The 16,189-nt window shown below is 56.4% G+C and overlaps 1 long non-coding RNA gene across 1 annotated transcript; it reads left to right on the forward strand.

Annotated features, from left to right (window-relative positions):
• Nucleotides 1-1,186: 1,186 nt before the first annotated feature.
• LOC121070642 lies at nt 1,187-3,485 on the forward strand. Its single transcript, XR_005820158.1, has 3 exons — nt 1,187-1,347; nt 2,744-2,915; nt 3,007-3,485. It is a non-coding gene; the product is annotated as an uncharacterized LOC121070642 (long non-coding RNA).
• Nucleotides 3,486-16,189: the final 12,704 nt, after the last annotated feature.

Raw genomic sequence — 16,189 nt, forward strand, 5'->3', positions numbered from 1 at the left:
CAGCCCCAGATCCAGAGGTGAGAGCGGGTACTGCCAGAGTACCAAAACCACCCTGCCATGCTGGTGCCAGCCCAGCAGGGGCTGCCCGCTTTGAAAACATAATCCCCACTGCTCAAAACACTGAGAAAACGCAGTCAGTTTGCTGAATAAATTGAATACAGGAACATTTTGTTACCTGTACGAACCATGCAGAATAATCCTGCCCCTAAAGAAGAGTTTGGGAACATAGCCTTGCTGCTTAAATCCTTAATTTCCAAGTTTTGAGAGAAGATCTGCTCCGTGTTGTGTTTTGCTCGTATTAAATACATTGATGATCTTTTTGCTTTGATACCCATGTGTAGGTAAGGCAGTATAATGAATTAGTTCAGCATTCAGGGCAGCGCAGGCAGTGCTGGTGCTGGTGCTCCCGCTCAGGACCTCTCCAAAGCGCTGCAGGAGGGTCCCCATCCAGGCTGGCTCCCAAATCCTGCCCCATCCCAGAGCAGGATTTTGCCAGGATCTCCCCGCTTTGGAGATTTCCCCATCGTGGTGGTGTTAACCCCGCACCAGCCAGCCGCGGGAGCCCTGCCTCTGCTGCAGGTTGTTTTGGCAGCTGCACCTCTTAGTCATCGCCCTGTCCCCTCCTTCACTCTGCCACCTCTCCTCAGTCCCGACGTGTATTTCCCTCGGCCAGGCCCAGCCCGTGCCTGTTTTTTCTGGCTGGGTTTGCAGAAGTCGTTTATCTACAAACCTCTCCAGAACTGGCCTCTTTCGGCTAAAACCGACGCGGGTGTTGCTTGAAGGAAAGCTGATTTTTGACAGACTCAGCATGAGAAGGAGAGCAGATGGAGACTTTGATGAATTAGATATTGCTAAATGTTGTCCTCCTGCAAATCAGCTTGGTTTTCCCTATTAGCATAAGAAGCAGGAAAAAGGATTTAATTTCTCTAAACATTTCCCCTTAATGATCTACCTCTCCAGCTTAGGGATTTATATTGCTGCTTATCAGCAAAGCAGCTGAACGCCTTCCACGGAGAATCAGCAGCAATTTCGAGCTGATTTCTGGCACTTCTCCCTCCCCAGGATGCGCGCTGTGCTTGGGAGAGATGTTAGCTGTCTTAAAATTCTATCTACTTATTTTTTATGTTTTTTAGGAGAATTTAACCGAGGGATTTTTTTTTAAGGGCCGGGAGGAGGCACCAGCACGTCGTGGAAATGCTGGGGGCTGTTTGCCCACCCGTGGCGGCGCTGCCAGCTCTCCTCTCCTGTGCCTGGGTACCTGCAGGAGCTCCTTGCTCTTCCCTCGAGAACATGACGCCCGTTTTCCTCTCCACCACAGCTCAGGGACGCAGCCCTTTTGGCGAGCAGGTGTGCTTTCCGTGGTCGGGTATCCCGAGATGTGCGCTTTGCCTCTTGGTACCCCTGTGCCGGCAGCGCCGTGGGGTCGCTCAGCTCATTTTGGGGACCGTAAGGGGTGCCGGGGGCTGGAGGAAGGCTGCTGTAGGTGCTCAGGGATTTATGTGCTGCGTGGGCAGGTGGCAGAGAGAAAGATGGAGCGGGGGCAGCCCCTGGGGCTCTGCCAGGGCCGCTCGCCACGTGGAGCTCTGCAGCGTTTCCTTCGGGCTCTTGGCGAAGGGTGGAGCCAGCGCATTTTGGGCGCCGTGGCAAGGGATGCTGAACGCCGGTGTAGGCTCTCTCCAACCCACAGGTTTGCAGACATGAGTTGCCTTTCTGCTTCCACCTCTGACCTGCTCACACCTCCTCCTCCCCTGCCAGCCACAGCCCAACGAGACGCTGTTGTGTGGGGGCTGCAAACAGGAGCTGGGTTTGCCAGCGACACCGGGGGTGGCACCAAGGACCCCGTTAAACCACCCTGCGAGGACTCTGGAGTCCCCAGGGAACAGGACCGCTGTGTTCACAGCCCTCCAGAGGGAGGCAGTCCGCAGGGAGGCTTTTTAGCAGCTCGGCTTCAATTCTTCCTTCTGCCACTCGCGGGGCTGAGGCTGGACGGCGAGATAAGGCATTTGCTCGGTGACCCCATGAAGGGAATTGCTTTGCAGTCTGCAGCTCGGTGCACGCACCAAGAGGCACCTTGTGCTAGGAGTTGGACTCGACGATCCTTATGGGTCCCTTCCAACTCAGGATATTTTATGATTCTATGATTCTACCTGCAGCTGCAAGCAGAGAGCACCTGGGGGCTCAGCCTGCCGGAGAAGGACACTGCCTCCCCTTCCAGGCCTGGGCAGAAAGCTCTAAGCCTCGATTTTTGTGTTTTTCCACTCCTCCGTTCCCCCGAAGCTGCATAGCTCTGATTCATCATGTCGGCCACGCTGTTTTTAGCGTTGTCCATTAGTCTGAGCCTGCTGTCACCCTCTGCAGTGTGTTACGTAGCCCGGTGTCTCCTGCTATTAGTCTGCCTCATCGTGGCTGAGCTGCTGGAGAAATGGAGGCTGAGGCAAGGCTTAGTACCTTCTGCGGCCAGCTGTCTGGTAGCACTTTCATCTCCTCCCCACAGACGTTGCTAGACCGCAGAAAGCCCCACGGGGGAGGAGAAGAGCCAGCAGGGCACCGCGAGAGAGCGGAAACTTTCCCCAGCTGCCATCAGGGACTAGGCTAAACCTTGGCATCTCCCCTGCTCCTGTACCTCCCGAAGGAAGCTGGCTGATGCCGGCGGTGCAGAGATGCTCAGAGGGGAGGTAAGTAAGCCCAGAGAGCTGAAATGCCAAGCTTTTTTATTATTAATAATTTTTTTTTTTACTTCCAGTTTTACCTGTGGGTGCTGGTGGCACTGGTTGTGCAATGGGGGATTGCCCTGGAGAAGTGTTCTCTGAACAGCCACAGTCGTGTCTCTCACCTCTCTGCCTTGCTCGAGCCCTCCTGGAGGCAGCCTGCTCTTCCTGGGAAGGATTTGTGAAGCAAAACGTCAAACCATGGAGGTAAATAGAGAAACAGGGGCACATCTCCCCGGGAAAGACATGCCCATAATACACGCTGGTTTTAGAAGCTGTTTGGTTGCTCCTTTGGCAGGGTGCTTCGAAGGAAAGCCACCTGGAGGACAGAGGGGACAGCCAGCACCGCTGTCACGCACAGATGTCTCGGACACCCGAGCGGGTTCATCCACGCTGCGGTCGTGGAGCTGCCTGGGGACAGCTGGGAAGGGACAGATCGCCTTTCATCTCCATCCTGTGCCTGGTTTAGTCAAGAAGGACACCGGTGCATCTTCTGGGCCATAAATCACTCTAATGGCTGGGGTTGGAGACTGCAGATCTGGGCGCTGAGGTTGGGTTACGTGTGCCAGCGATCACCTCTGCAGCAGGAAAGGCGTTCGTGCACGTGTACCCTGTGTATGGGTGCGCACAGGATAAAGCCGTTGAGTGGGCTCTGGCTAAAAAATTAGGCTGTTTTCATCCTGAGCTTTGTGCCTCGCGGCTGTTATTCTGGCAGAGAGGAATGGGAACGGCAACAGGCTCATACTTACAACAGGGGAGTGACTGAGGCTTCATCGAGACTCCAGCACACGATCTGTATTCAGAGCAGCTCGTCTAGCCTCTCCTCGTTGGTGTTATGTCTGCTTTTCTCTTTTAATCATTTAATTGTATTGGATTTTCTGGAAGGAGAAAGAGTCCCTGTATTCAAACTCATCCTATCAGGTTGAAATATGGGATTTAATATTCTCCCCTTTATTTATTTATTTGAATGCCAAGGGCCCACAGCTTTTAGCAGGTGCTTCTGCAGGGCTGCTGTCCTCGATGGGACGCTAAAATGAGAAGCTTCCAGGGGCCGTGAGTCATTTGCAGTGTGAGTTACTCGTTCTGCTTCGCTGAGAGCGTGAGCAGTACCGGAGGAGATATGATTACTCACGGCTGCTCCTTCAGCCGGCAGTGAGCTTACAAACTGTGCCGACAGCGCAGATGCACCGGCGCGATCCGGGGAGTGCGGCTGGAGCGTGGCTGCGTGGTGAATAATTGATAAGGGACCGGCAGCAATCAGAGATAATCTCCCTTGTGGAACATGGGGAGAAAATCTCTGCTGCCTGGGGAGTCAGTCTCCCCGTTAGGAGAGCTGCTCCCAGGCGGGGAATAACAGCGGCAGGAGGTTTTGCTTGAGCAAAGAGCGTAGGAACGGGCCCTGGGATCTCCAGGCAGCATCTCAGGGAAGGAATGTGGCTGTGAGCAAGACAGCTTTACTCTCAGATCTCCCTCTTCGTTTAGGAACTTGGTCAAAACTCAGCCACGAGCTGCAGGTCTGCCAGGAGAAGGTCATTAAAACTTTGCGAGTAGGGCCAGCATCCCCTTACCAGCCAGCTCGCCTCTCTCCAGGTGGACAGGAGCGGACAAACACTCTTGCCCAAGCTGAAGATGGGTGAGCAGGGATTCCCGGCTTGTCCTCCTCAAAGCCGCTGTCTCAGCCCAGCATCACGCTTCCAGGAGCACCCAGCAGCTGTCCCGCTGCCCTGGTGTGCACAAAAGCTGAGGTTTGGTGGCACGGCCAGTGTCCCCATGCCCCTGCCCCACTGTGTGGAAATGGGGAGGGGGATCCCCAGCACCTCGGCCCCACAGAGCAGTGGTGCTGCTCAGATGGGCACACCACTGGGTGGGCAGGAGAGCTGCCTGGAGCTCCCAACTTAAATAACACAAGTCTGTGCTGTTTCACTCATTTTTTCTCCCAAAGTGGTTGGCCGTGCACGGTGAGGAGGGGGAAACGTCTCACTGCACTCTGTAAAGGGTGAGAGAAACGCCTCGGGGCTCTGCATTTGGAGCTGCCATGCTTCGGTGACACCCTGGGCTGCCGTGGGGCTGGCGGATGCCCGGAGCGTCTGCAGAGAGCACATGGATGGGGTAAGGCCAGGCGAATGCTCCCGGTGAAAGGCCCGTCTGCCAAATGCGGGTGGTTTGCAGCAACCTGATGCCATTCAGAGACTGGGCCTGGCTTTCCTGGCTGCCCTCTGACTGCGTTCACAGGCCACAGCGGCCTGGGGCTGCTCCGAGGGTGTCCAAGGTGCACCCCGAGGGGATGGGGGCTTCTGGCGCCCTCGGGATTGCAGCCACCACCAGCTCATCCCCTCCTGCAGGGGTCTCTGCTGCAAAGTGGGGGCACGTGGGAGCCCGGGGAGCGCTGAACCAGCCTGGGATGTCGCTGAGATGTCGGGGAAGGGAGGAGGTGTCTGCCACAGCAGGGGGGGAAGGCCCAGAGGGAAACAAGGCCCAAGGCCTTGCAAGGCGGAGCCGAGAGGGGAGCTCGGGTCTAGCAGGCACAACCAACAGCCCCATGCAATGCAAAGCCAAGGTCCTCTTCCAGTTAGCTTGGTGTAAAGCATGTAATTAATTCTGGGGCTTTGAGGTGGGAGCTTTACACTGATTTAACGGCAGGTGTACAAGAAGAATAATCTGAGGATTGCTGGTTTCTGTGGGTGTCACCACCCTGGCACGCACAGGATCTTTTAAAGAATCACATTGGTGTTAACACCACCAGCACTAACAGGTGCGTTTAAAACACACCAGTGCTGAATTGCTCATTGCTTTTTATTCATTGAGCCAAGGCGGTCGCAGAGATTTCCTTGATTCGGAAGGCATCTGTTGAACAGAGCTTGTCACCCTGCCTCATCCCACGAGGCACCATTTCGTCACCGTCTCAAAGAGGACACCTTCCCATCACCTGCAGCTGGAGGAGGCCCCATAAATTTCACAGAGCAAGGAATGTCAGAGCCGGAGCTTGATTTCCCCAAACTTGACGCCTGTTGGTGTGCTCTGCATAGGAGTGAGTGCCGTGGAATCATTGACTCTGGCTTTGGCCAGCACATTATCTTTGTGTGTGGGCACTGGTTCAAAACCCATTTATCAATGCAAGGCTGTGACTGCTTGGCTCCGACGGAGAGAAAATCCCTCCTGGCCTGCAGACCCGGCTGTGCTGGCAGCCTTTGGCTCCCCGCTGCTCCCAGCTCGCTGGGAGGATTTTGCCCGGTGGGTGGTGTCGGCCAGGACATCGACCTGCCCTGGCTTCTTGGGCTTTTTCTAAACACTTGGCACAAACATGTCTCCTGCTGAATCTCTCGTGTGTCTTTTGTATATTTGGACCAGATGAGCATCGTCAGGGCAGGAATGGATGAGTGGTCCTGCGGCTGGTGAAGGCTGGCAGGAGACCGGGCTGTCCAAAATGCTTCTCGGCCCCTCTCAGCAACATCAGGGGGATTTCCCTGCCTGTGAGAGCCATCAAAAGCAGATCTTGCTGGTAGGAAAGGGCGACTTTGCTGCTGTAACAAGCTCATGTGGGCATTTTCCTCCAGGTGATGCTACTGGGAGGAAATGTCTCAGGCTGTCAGAGCTGGAGTCGGTGTCACAGGAGACAGTGGGCGCTGATTTGGGATGGAGACAACTGTTCTTTCTTAGGATGGCTGCAAACCAGCACATCCCAGCCTCATTCCCAAATTTTTGTCTTCCTTGGAGCACTGTCACCAATGGAGCAGGCTTTTTGTTAAGGCTAACCATGCCCTGAGCTAGGGAGCAGCCTCTCAGGCAATGAGGGATGCAGCAAACAGCGGTCGGACCCCATGTTCCCATCCTGGTCCTTGTTGGGGTCCATGGAGCCAGGATCCCTGAGCTGGAGGAGCTGCATTTATTCTGTTGCCTCCTCTGAAGCTCCCCAGGACTCAGCCACTCTTTCAGGTCACCTGCATGACTTCGGAGCCGGTGCTGTGCTTGCACCAAGGGTGCCTGGAGCATGCTGAGCACCACGGGGCAACCTGATGCCGTGTCTGAGCTCTGGGGACCAGGAGCTGGGGAAGCATGGCCAGCGTCTGGGTGAGTGCCTGCCTCATCCCTCTGACCAGCAGGCCTGCTTGTCATTGCCCTCACGTGTGGCAGTCACTGCTTCTAACTCCTCACATCATTAGAGCTCGCCCCGGTACTTTATTTCCCAGGTTAATTTGTCCTGCGTCATCGGCTCTCTCTTGGCTCCTGCCATGCAATTATTTTCTTCGAGGCCGCGGAAGAAGTGCCTGACAGGAATTCTTTACCAGCTGGGTACCTGCAGACCTTGTCCGAGCCAACCCAACCGACGGGGCTTCTGATTTTGTCAGGAGGGTTTTCCAGCCTGCAGACTCCACTCTCCCCAAATCCACCCAAATGCTCCGGCATCCCATGGGATGCTCAGCGGGGCTTGATCCCAGAGAAGGTCCCCACCTTTCTGCTAACTGTGCCCACCTCAGTGCATCCTCCTCCAGCTCCGCAGCATCCCCCGGGATATCTCACCCACTCCTAGGGCTGCTCTGAATTGCAGATCCCCTTGTGGTGCCCCCATCCCACCTCGTGCACGATTCCTGGCCTCTGGGATGTGGTTTCGGACCTGGCCCAAGAGCAGAGCCGTGGCACGGGGAGAGGAGAGCTGTGAGGGTGCGTGGCTACGTGCTGCGCTGAGCCGAGTGCTGTGCGCCGTGCAGCGCTCCCACCTCCCCGTCTCCCTCCAAAGCTGGATGCAATTTGAGGCGGCCTTGAACTATGGGAGCTGCTGGCCCCAAGGACTTCAGGGTCTGTTTGTGTAAAACGGGGTACCGAGGGTGTCCAGGGTGGGAGGTGTTGCCTCGCAGTGTTAGACCTGCTGCAGCCAGCCCACCCGCTGCAGGTTTTATCTATAAATTGTCGAGGTTTCAGGCCACTTTCAGAGTCTGAACCAAATGTCTGGAGGGGACGGCTCTCAGCCCCGGGGAATTGCCTTGGAAAGGGCGGCTAGATGGGGAGGGAGAGGAAAGGGGGCCGTGCATCCCACGCGTTGGGGAACAAAGCGCTCCTCTGTTCCCCCCAGGACAGCTGTGCCGTGATGGCAGCTCCTGGCTCAGCCCATGGTGGGCACGAGGGGGCGTCCTGCTGGTGGGCTGCTGGGGGCTCTGCTCACCTCTGGGCACCACACGCAGGGTGAGAGAGGGGCTGGTGGTGAGGACACGAGCCCAGGGAGGTGGCATCCCGCTGCAGCCTGCCGGGTGACTCAGGCAGCCTCTTTGTACCTGTAAAATGGGCACAGCAGGACGGTCCTGGCCTCCTGGTGCTCCGCGAGGTTAAATTCTTTACACACGACGGGGTTTGCAGAGATTTCGGTGCTGTTTGCTGGTGCTGAGAGCTGCCACACCGCCGGTGCTGGACCCAATCCTGCATCCGCGTGCTCCGTGCAGCGATGCTGCATACCTGCTCTGAACTTCTTAACATCACAAACGCATCGAGATCAAGCCCCGCGCCACCTTGGCTCATCAGTTCTTCAGTGCCCTCCCCTCGCCGGCCTCTTTGAAGGGATTATTTCAACATGCGCATTGCTCCTCAGACACCCCATAAATAAATCTGTGTAATGAGGGGGTGCAGCGGGCCCGGCATGCTGCTGGGCTGCCGGTAACACATCCGCTGCTTCTCCCGAGCTCCAGAGCCTCACCGGAGGGTGCACCAGCCCTCTCCTAGTCCTAGGGGCGGTGGGACAAAGGGCTTTGCTTCTGCTTGTTCTCCTCAGCCTCGTTTAAAAGCTCATTTTCTGCAGCGACGGCCCTGCTGATGTTTCAACACCAGGTTACTCTTTTCCGGGTGGCTGTTCATCTCAAGGAGCGAATTAAATGGCTCAGCAGCAGGAAGAGAAATCCCTGTGTAGTCTTTCCCTTGATGATGTCCTCTTCAGCCCTACCTGCTCGCCATGGAGCCCGGCCGTGGCACCCTTTTGCAGAATCTCAGACTCCCACGTGGATGGGGCTGGAGGCACCTCTGGGTGCCCCGCCCCACGGCCGGGTGGGTTTTGAAGCTCCCCAAGGAGGAGCCCCCAGCCCCTCTGGGCAGCCTGTGCCGGGCTCCACGTTGTCAATCCCTCACGGTGATATTTCCACCAGTAAAATAAATAAACGAGCCCCAAAACGTCCTTGCAAACCATGGCTGTGACGTGCCTCTGGCTGGCAGAGGGTGCTGGTGCTGGGTGCTTGCAGCTCCCTTCCAGCTCCCTGCCACCACCTCCTGCTCTCCTCTCCCATCCTCCCACCCCCTGCCCCTTGCTCTCCTGCCCAATTTGGGCTACAAGAGAGGCCAAAGTTCCCCTGCTACCACCCTCTGAAACGCTTTGAGTCCTTCCCTCTGTGCGGCACCTGGTGCACGGTCCCTGCTCAAAGGAGGAGAGGGTCTCCTGGGGCAAAAAGAGGTGGCACTGCCACGTCGGGTGACATGGAGGATGCCGGAGGTGGCGGCATCTGGAGGTGATGGCCCAGTGCATGATGACACCAGCCCAAAAATAATCCAGCTGGTGTGGCTCTGCCCTGCGCCCAGGCCTCTGCTCCTCCTCTCTGACAAAATCTGCTCGTTTTCTTCCAGAAGAAAAAAAAAAAAAAAGAAAAAAAAAAGGCAAAGCAAACACCTCGGCCTTTGTTTGGGGAGACAACGGCCGCAGCCCGCTCAGATGGAATTTATTTTGCGCTCGGTAATTCAATCCATTCGGGCTCAGGATGTGGCCGGGAGGGTTGAGCCAAAATATGCGAGTTTAAAGCAACTAAATTTTATGCTGTGTATACAGCTAAGTTTGGGTTTGGCCGAGACGAGCAGTTTCCATGGTTTTTGCGGTTCCTGTTGTAGCAACGAGCTCCTCGTGCAGCCGAGGGGCCGGAGGCGCGCGGCCCTCTGGCCGGCGAGGGGCACGGCCCGTTGTAGGGTCACCCGCGGGGTTTATATGGCTGGTGCAGCACGATCGTATGTGCTCTCCTTTCTGAGGCATCCTTCCTTGGTCCTGCAAGAGGCCGGTGTGTGCCAGGACACCCAACGCCCACCCCCTGCGTCCTGCCCCGCCGGGTGCCTGTGTCACCAGGGGGGTGCGTGACACCGTGGCGGTGACCCACGAGGTGTGGGGACACCACCACCACCTCCGTGTGAGGAGGGCTTGCAGCCAGCCCGTAAACTGTTAACACGTTAATTAAAAGAAGAAGGAGGAGCTGGTCCCATTAAGCTCGCCATCTGTTTTAATTACCCACCGAAGCTCACGGAAAGCTTTGTACACACTGTAATTGCGTAATTAAAACAAACTGTTGGGAGATGGATGGCACGGAGGTGGCTGGGGAGAGGGAAGCAGCCCTTGCTCCTTTCTCAGCAGCGTCGTGACTAGGAGGGAGCAGTGAAGATGCTCGTTTTGGGGCTGAGCTGAGCATCTCACAGCCCCGCTGCCTTCTGATAGCTCTCCGAGGCCGTGCCTGCAGCGGTGCTTTTTGGGCATTGCCAGCAAACTCTGCAAACCCTGCGTTTCCAGCCCAAAATCACCACCTGGGTGCTCCTCTCCCCGTTGTGGCTGTGTGGGTGCAGCCCCTTGGGGTTTAGGCAGTGGAAATGGGGGATCCCAGCAGCGCCGGGGGTGTGGGCACCCCAAATCCAGGCTGCGGGGTCAGTCATGGGGAGCTCATCCAGCGCCTGGCTGGGTGCTGTTGGGGATGGAGCAGACATGTTTGCACGGCACAGGTTAAAAATCAGAATATTAGTCCTTAAGAAAGCGTCTGAAACTCCCTGTGAATCGTAGTGGAACTTCTCTGTGATTTTTTTTCATGCCTGTGGCAGGGGAACGATGTTCTCATGTCTTCCTACACCCCCTTTTCCCCACACCGCTGCCCTTTCACATTTCCCGCAGACGTAATCGCCGGATTAACACATTTTGCCATTAAACCTCTGATCCGCGCTGAGGAAACACGATGAAGTCACTGCGAGTCCAGAAAATGGGAAAAAGCCCATCTTGCCCAAAGCTCTCTGGGGGAAGGCCTCCAGCAAGGAGGAGGTCCCAAAACACAGGGGTTTGGGGGCAAAATCTGACTCCTGCCATCTGCCCACGCAGGTCAGGCTATTGGCGAGCTCATGCTGAGCAATGCACTGGATCGTAATTAGAGAATCGCTGAGGCAGACCAAAACTTCCCGACACACTAAAAAGCAGCTCAGGAGCACATTTGCTGTGCCCAAAGTCAGGTGAGCCCCAGGTTGGGGTGACGAGGATGCTCTGGCACCCGTGGGCTGCTCGCTGCGGTGTCTCCCCTCCGGCACGGCCGCGATGGACGGTGTCTGCCCCGCACCTGATGGCCCCCGTGGGCCGGCCATTAGCCATAAAGCGATTTTCCTGGCAGAAAATGGTGGTTTTGCAAAGACCGAGGGGTTAAACCTGCGAGGTTTAAACCTACAGAGGTACAAAGAGGTACAAGCCTGCCTCGTGGGGACAGGTCGCGCTGTTTTAATCAGAGCTAGGATGAAAGGTCCAGATCCACCCCAATGTCTGGTTCCTCTCTGGAAGTTTGCCTCCCGGGAAATTCCAGCCTGTTTCCTTCCCTCTCTGCTCCAGAAGGCAACCAGGGCATGGAGCAGGCTCCCAGCGACCCCTGAGCCCCGAGCTCCCCGCTGCAAAATGTCCGAGGGTGGGACCAAACCCTGCACCAGCACCGTTCACCATGCGAAAGGTGCTGAATTAAACGGGTCCCTGCTAGAGGCTGACCCATTTTTGCAGGTGATGCCTCTCCCTGGGTCTTCTCTCTCCTGGAGCTTTCTTCCAAACCAAAGACTCCCAGCGCTGCTCTCCCTCAGCTCTGCAAGTAACGCCAGAGGAAACATGGGGCGATCCTGCAGCCATCCCCAAATCCACTGGTTTTCACCTTTCTGGGCTTCCTTGCCCCATGAGACCCCCAGAAACCTTCCAGCCTGGGTGCAGGAAGCAAATCTTAGATCTGCTGTGTTTGGGACAGGCCCAACACTATGGAGAACTGGGTGCTGGTTTCATCTTTTCTACCCTCTCCTCTTAAGCATATTTTTATATAATATAAAATAATATGGTAATTAATTCAGCTAAGTGTTGGAGTGACGTAACTGACCCGGCTGGAAAAAATAAATAAATAAAAGGAAAAAAAAGACAACTTTTTCCTTTGAGCATGCCAAAATAGGGCTTTTTAGCTACTCCAGAACTAAGCACCACCAAGCACCTGGCCTCCAGAAGGATGCGTGCCCAGCAGCCCCGCATGGAAACAGGGCGAATGACCAGCGCTTTGTGCAGGACAGGTGAATGCACTCTCTAGAATTCATAAAAACAAGAATATAATTCACATTTATTTTGCACTTGTTTATATTACAACGGCCTCCACAGCGAAACAGAGGAGGCAATAACGCAGAAACAGGAATAAAAATAGAAGAGCGGTCTGGGGGCCGGAGAGGCGCTCGGGATTTCAGCAGCTCTTGCAGAGTTTATTAACGGGGAGATGTTTTTCTGTTAGCGTGGATGAGCGAAAGGGTCTCAGAGATCATGAAGTGCCAGGGCAGGCACGGATGCTTTTGGTGGAGGGGCAAACCCAAGAAACGGGGAGGGTGCTGGCACGGCCCCTCCTAACCAAGCGTGTTGCTGTGTTCTTCTCAAAAATAAATAAATAAACCCCCCCAAATGAGGCGTTTCAGCACTGAACCCTGCCCGCCCTCCCGGCCCCGCTGTGCTCGGCACGCCGCGTGTGCTGCAGTCACTGGGATGGTTTTGCTGGGCTGGAACTGGGGCATCTCAGGTCCTTTTCTTCAGGTGCTGTGAGCCCTGGGCAGGACAAGGTGCCCCGTGCCCCAAGGGAACCCCGAGGCCCGCACAGCCCCTTCCTCCCACATCCAGGGGAGAGGCTCCGTCTCCGTCCTGCGGCACGGACCGCGTCTTGCAGCGCTTGCCACGTTGTACATCTCCACTGCAGAACAAGTGCCAAGGTCTTGCAGGGGAACCTTGAACCCAGACAGCAAAAAAAAAGAAAAAAATTAGGGAAAAAAAAAAAAAAACAAAAACAAAAAACCACACCTCGGAACGATCTCCTTGATTGCATTTCCATCATCCTCTCCTACCAGCTGCAGCCCCAAAGGAGGGGCGATGCAACAAACCGTTTAAAAAGTCATATTTCACGTTAACTAACCTTCCCTGACGCTGCGGAACAGCCTGTGCTGGGCTGAGCTGGAGGCCTGGAAGGGAAGCGCGGGGCTGGTGCTGCTCGGCCTGATCCGGCCGGCTGAGTCACGCTCTGAGTTCATACCTGGCACCGGCACAGCCGCGGCCCCGCCGCCGGGGAGCAGCTCGCCCGGGGAGAACTGGAGCTGTCTGTGTGCCCGGGGATGGGGCACGCAGGCAAGGATGCGCTGGTCGGGGAGGGGAGAGGCGGAGGAAGGGGCGAGGGGCTGGGGGAGAGCCGTGCTCGGGGCTCGAACCCACGGTGCCTGCAGTTTGTGCGTTGTGGCAGCGCCTCGGCTGTGTCATCCCCGGTGCCAAAGAGGGTAGCACCTGGGTGGGGTGAGGAGACACAAAGCAGGGGGGTGAGAAGGGCTGAGCAGGGTCTGGGAGGGAGGTCAGGACCATCAGGAGGTACTGGGGGTGGGAATCAGCCGGGATGGGGAAAGGAGACTGAATGCTTCATGTCCTGGACAGCCAGGCGGGAGATGCTCCAGAAAACACTGCAGGGATGCTGTGTGCCAGGGTCCTCCTGTCCCCTGCGTGCCCCTTCCAACCCCGTGCCACAATAAAAAGGGTGGGAGAGGACCCGGTGTGTGCACGCCGAGCTCGGGCCCCGTGGGAGGGCTGAGCAGGTCAGCGGTGGCGTGGGTGGCCAGCCTGTCCTTGTCACAGGGCGGCAGCCCGGGGAACGCCTCCTGCCCCGCTGGCTGACTCCCAGGGCTGCATTAGGAAGGCAAAACTGGTTTAATTAGGGATGCCTTCAAGTTGCCCGTCGAGCAAGGTGCCGGTGGAACTCCAGGGAAGGTTTATCAGCTCGTGCTGCGGAGCATCGCAGGGTCTATTAGCCAAATGTGACCTAATAAGCAAATAAATATCTGCAAATCAGCTGCAGCTCCGACAAGTCCCTGCGCTTACCCATTGCCCTGCAACTGCTCAGGGCAGTGGGGTTGGGTAACTCCTCTTGCCTCCGATGCAAACCGGAGTTGCTGTTCGAGGAGAGAAGCTGCAGAAAGCCGTGGGAGGGAGGGGAAGAGCTCCGCAGGCAGCGCCGTACCGCCGATCTCCTGCTCCTGGGTCAGGACCCGGGCTGGGGACCAGCCCCGGCTTCTCGGCCTCTGAAGTCGCATGGGACGGGGGCAGCAAGTTGGGGTGAGCTCCGGCTGCATGGGGGGGACATAAATCATCCCAAAAAGTCACGCCGCCGCACCCCGTACTGTCTTCATGTCTACACTGTCCCCCTCGCCTCAATCTATCCGTCTGAGTCAGCCCGCAACGACTTCCAGACCAGGCTGGAGACGAAATGAATCATCGAAGTCATTTTGCATTGGCTTGGTCCATGCAAATTACTAGCCTTAAACCCTTACTCAGCTGTGAGCGAGGTTTCCACATTCAAAAGGGGTGTTCTGCTGTTTTATCGCCCTGGCCCAGTTTGCTTCGCCTCTCTCCCGAGGAACGAGGCCATCACGGAGCTGTGGCAGGGTCACCCAGTTTCTGTTTGCAGCAGAGCTTGGATTTGACGGCAGGTAGAAAAAGGGACCGACAAGCTGAAAAGTGGCCTCTTGGGGAAATAAAAAAAAAAAAAAAAGAAAATAGATTCCAAGGCAATCCAGCCAGTGAGCTGCGTGGTGGGAAGGGAAGATGCCCATGCAGCCATCGGGGCTCTCCAGGGACAGCAGGACGGCTTCAATAGCTCCCCAAAAACCTGATGTGCCTGGTGCATCGCTAAATGGGTCCCTAGCATGTCTGGCAGGCGTTCACAGAGACAATTTTCCCTGCGTGGAGGTTAACGACAGCCAGCCCTCACTGTGGGACAGGCAGTGCCTGGAAGGAGGGTTTTTACTGAGAGTTTCTATCGTATTTTTATTCCTGCCGAGGCGGGGGCTGTGCTGGACGGACACACTGCCGTGTGCTGGGACCAGCAGCTTTCACTCCAGCCTTGAGGGCATCCTGGGGTGGTGCTGGACACCTCCCTTAAGGCCCAGCAGGTCTCTGGGTGCGGAAAATGCCACACCTCCAAAAAAACTTCTGTGGGTTTATGCATCTGAGCAGTCGGCTGGATGGAGGAGCAATCCCCGTTCTCATCCATCATTTTCTTTACATTCCTGCTATTTTTAAGCTCCCTACAGAAGTCCCCCAGCTGGTTCGGGTGCGCTCTGTGCCTGCACACCATTTGCCAGCAGTGGTTTTGCAGCGATGCCCGGATTATGGATGGAGAGGTTGATCTCTCCACGGTGCCCTCTGCTTCGCCGGGGCTTCTCAGAGGACAGCAGCTTGCTGGGATCTCCTTGCCCATCTTTAATCCTTTAATGTGGGCTTTACCGATGCTCTGCAGAGCTTAGTTTTCAGTGGTGAGCTGAGAAGCGAGCTCCTGCTTTTGTTAGGGCCACGTTAGGCACGGCCCTTCTGGTGCTGGCAGGTGGGACCAGCAGGTGACCCTTCTTTCCCTGCCCACCGGGGCTTACGTGTCTCCTGCTTAGGGTGATTTTCTTTCTTTTTGTGCTCACCAGCTGGCTCTGTGAGATGATCCACCTGTACAAAGCCCTGCTGAAAGGGGAAAACATTATCCAACATCTCCCAGCTGCATGCTCTGGGTCCTGCCTGGGCATTGGGTTTCCTGCTTTATTTTTTTGCGTGGCTGAGGATGAGACTCGGATGTGCTTCCTAGCAAGGAGCGACACGAAGCAGGTTCCCCTGGGTGATTAAATGGCTGCTTTCCTGTGCTTTCTCTGTAGCCAAAATTGCAGCCTGCATGCACATCGCTGGCAGGCTGCAGGTTTGCAAGGGTTTCCAGGGCTCCAGCTCCCCTCTGCCCTGCAGGACAGCCCTCCTTGGTGTTGCTGCACAGGTTCCCCCTTGGATTCTGGGGTAAATTGGCAGTAAAATGGGTTATAAGGAGCTCCTGACGCATCTGCATCTCCATCCCTGATGCGTGCAGGAGAGCCAAGAAGCTGGGAGCAGAGCGTGACCTGCCTGCAGAGGGGGGTTTGGCTCTCTGAGCAGGGTCAGCATGAAGCAGGCATGATGAGGAGCCCCTGCTGTGGCCACGAGAGCCTCCCGGGACGGCGGCAGAGGATGGAGCTGTGACGGGAGATCAGCCGGTGCTGGGAGAAACCCTCACCCTCCTGCCCCGGGGAGGCTTAATTACAGCCGTGCGGCGGGGCCTTTGATGTGGGAGCCTCGCGCAGGTATCTCCGGGAGGAGATGTCTCCCCACCGGCCCGCCGTCTAGACTCCCTTTGCAGCGGGGACCGGCTTGCAGGGTGTGATTCAGCTCGTCT

The sequence above is a fragment of the Cygnus olor genome, chromosome 5 (assembly GCF_009769625.2).
Source record: "Cygnus olor isolate bCygOlo1 chromosome 5, bCygOlo1.pri.v2, whole genome shotgun sequence".
NCBI classification, from domain to species: Eukaryota; Metazoa; Chordata; class Aves; order Anseriformes; family Anatidae; genus Cygnus; species Cygnus olor.